This window comes from Patella vulgata, chromosome 4 (assembly GCF_932274485.2).
Source record: "Patella vulgata chromosome 4, xgPatVulg1.2, whole genome shotgun sequence".
NCBI classification, from domain to species: Eukaryota; Metazoa; Mollusca; class Gastropoda; family Patellidae; genus Patella; species Patella vulgata.
In genome coordinates this window covers 25,885,678-25,889,332 of record NC_065882.2, presented here as the reverse complement: position 1 = coordinate 25,889,332, position 3,655 = coordinate 25,885,678, and positions in this window count along the sequence as shown.

Genomic DNA, 3,655 nt, shown 5'->3' with positions numbered 1-3,655 from the left:
GTATTTTACGTCCGCTTCCACCGAGGTGATATCGCAGACAAATTAATATTACTGATGATGAGTTAGTTGTATTTTACGTCCGCTTCCACCGAGGTGATATGGTGTTGATGACCATAAAATATGCGAAAACATAGTCCTTTTCTGATTGGCTACTGTTCAGCCAATCATTTACTTCAAATTATGTTACGTTAGTTTTTGCCAATCCCGTGCTTACATATAGACAAGTAGAAATGCCACGAAGGTAAACATTGCATTAATGTTAAATAATATAAAACATCTCTGGCATTCAGTTGAAAAAGACAATAATTATGTTGACACAAAGCATGTTTACATGCGACGTATTGAATACCCTGTGTCATTATGTACTGTTATCTTCCTCATTTATACTATACATACATGATATCCTGCTTTACTCCTTTATTTACTTATATATGTTATAGTAAAATCCGCAATCCATTTTTACTGTACTGTTTACTAATTACTGATAGTCCACACGAATACAATAGGGGATATCCTAGCGTGTCTCGTCGTTTGAATTGTGTGGGTCCGAACATAAAACCTTATATCCTGCTATGTTATGGTTGGTTAAAAATCAGTTACATGAGTTTTATGTTCAGTCAAATAAAATAAATTAATCAAACATTCATATTATTGTCCCCCGCCTTTCAAAGAAAGCGTGGGATTATTAAAATGGGTCCATCCATCCGTCCGTCCGTCCGCCTGTCTGTCCTTCACACTTTTTGGAACAAAATAACTCTCCTTCTAATTGAGCTAGAATGTTTAAAATCGGTGTAGGTGTTTATTAGGCAAATGCCTTGATGGAGGTTGAAGATGAGCTTTTCTGCTCAGGGTAAGCAAAAATAAACAGTTTGATTGGCTAATGGTTTGGGACACGATAACTCTGCTTTTAATTTGAGGTAGAATGTTTAAACTTGCTGTTGATGTTCACTAAGTGAAAGTGATGAAACTTGGTGTATAGTTTCATTACATCAATATCTTCACATTGGTCAGAAGTGAATATTCGCTAGTCCGCTACAGTCACTGATCACTGATGATGACATTCTGGAACATTTTTTAAGCATTAGAAAAATAAATAAAGGTGTTTCAAGTATATGTAGGTAAATATATTTCCTATTTAGTGTAAATGGCTATGTAAATTAGTAAAAGGCACCATTCTGCCCGGACTAGTAGCGTCTTATGTAAACAATGCACGCGCCATTAAGCCAATGATTGACGCCGCGTGATGTGACGTCACATGATAAAGCAGTCATCTTTTACAGATCTATTAGTCTTCGCAATACCTCTGTGAAACAGATTGCAATACCTTGACTAAGTTCAATAATGGACATTTTCGGCTCAGAGTAATCAGAGCGATAAGCAATTTAATTGAACGTGACTTTGGAGCTCGACAACTTTGATTCTTATTGAGTGATAGTGGTCAAAACTTCGTGTATAGTTTCATTACATCAATACCTTAACAAATGCGGATGCTGAGTAGAAATGAAATATGAAATGAAATTGGAGAAAGGGCTGGCAGTTCTCACTATAATAGCTAAAAACAAGATAATCTAAAGAGAATGTGCTGAAAATTTCAGTCAAGTTGCTCCACTTTGAATCGAGATATTAGCGATTGAAGTTTTTGGCATACCCTGTAGTCTAGATCATCATTACTAAAGTCGGTACGATAAAAAACATAGTCTCAATTATCCACTTTTTAAAAATTTAATCATCAATGATTGGGGAGCAGCAGATCGGATTCAAATCCAGTAAAAATCCGAAATATAAGATGGCAATGGGAGTTGATTATGGTCTTTTCATGTAAATAAATGTCTGATTAATAGTTTATATAACATTTGAGGCCTAAAGAAAGACCTGCAATAGACAGATTTAGCTCTTACATAATGTATGTTAAATGTATAGTTTCACTACCAGGTACTTCAAAACCTCGATTGTGCAATTGATTAATAAGTGTCGTCTATTTATTTTGGGATTTCGGTGGGGGATATCAGCCTCACTGTTGGCTTGGTCCCTTTCCACATAGTTAAAAAATATATAATGTCCAATCCAACTTTTAAACACATTTTGTTCTTAGAATATAAAGTTCAAATCGGTGCAGCAAGTAGCACGTTAAACCCAATTTCATTTCATTTTTTGAACTTTTAAACACACGTTGTTCTTAGTCTATATTAGTCAAAGTCCAACTTTTCAAAAAAATTAACTTTATGTAAACTTATAAGCAGGTCTTGTTATTAATATATAAATAAACTTTGTGTTCAGTCCAGCTCATCTTGCTATATGTTATAAATAAACTGTATTGTCCACTCCCATTTATCAACACATTTCCTTCCTGGTCTATCAAGGGTAAACCCTATCAAGACCCGGGTTAAAATAAGCACGTGCTGGGGGCATCGCAGAGTTTTTTTTCCCAACCACACCGGATTCAAACGTGGTGCAAATGCTGCAACTTAACCAGGGATAACCATTAAAAATGTAGAATGAGGCACCATAACCCTTTCTAAAATAATTGTTCTTTGATGATAGGGGATATCTCATGACAGGCCATTTTTTTTTACGATTTCAGTTTCAGTAAATGACCTTTCCCGGTGGGTTGATAAATAAATTGTTATTTCTGTGGCAAATATGGGCGAAATGTAGCCCGCCTCTCACAAAAAAAAATATCTTAGCATTGTTATGTAACATAATAATAGGAATATTGGCGTTCGTATCGGACGGAGTGAACAACCACGTATTTATCGGAAATGTGCGTATAAAAGATCTCCGATGGTTATAATTTGAAGAAGAGTAGGAGTAAACGAGGCGTAAAATTCTCATAGCCTGCATTGAACGTGTAACCATGGAAAAACGTTGTCACAAAATAGCTAATGACCCTTTCAACTTTTAAGCAGCACCTCCCAACACAAAAGGCTATGATCTATTTCGCCATACAACTGATATAAACGGAAGACCACGTGTGGCCCATGGTTATGAATTGGTCGACAAAAACCTAACAGCAGGATTAAAGATGACTATTGTCTTAGTCTGGAGATTATTAGTAATTAAACTACATTCAAAGTATTTCAAATTAAAACAATGATATCTGTCAAACTTTATAAAACATACTTGACACTTTGTAAATATAAACAAGGATTTATAGAGGGTTCTTTGTTTTCTTTCCCTACCTGTAATGCTAGGTTTTGTTCATATAGGTATTGACGCCATAAACTATCGTTCTACAAATTTAATTGTCTACCATTTGCTAAGCAATAAAAAGTGGTTGGTGTTCATATTCATATTAAAGCCACGCATGGCTGCGTATATTTAAAATAAATATTCTACCGTGAAATACAGTCAAAACAGAAGTAGAATAAAGAAATTTATAAAATTTATTTAATCTTTATTATTATCTGCATAGCTTTATGTTGACTAATTAAAGATGCATTATGTAAGATTTAGATAAAGAGTTGACAGTTCTTGCTATAATAGTTCAAAAATAGATAATTCAAGATTAATAATATATTGAAAATTTCAATGGAATTACTTTATTCTGAGCGACGTTATCAGTGTTTGTGGTTTTAACATAGATTGTTTATGAACGTTGCTATACTTGTTAGTCGAGGAAATGCCCTGGTTTGTGTCGAGTGGACGTTACCCCCGC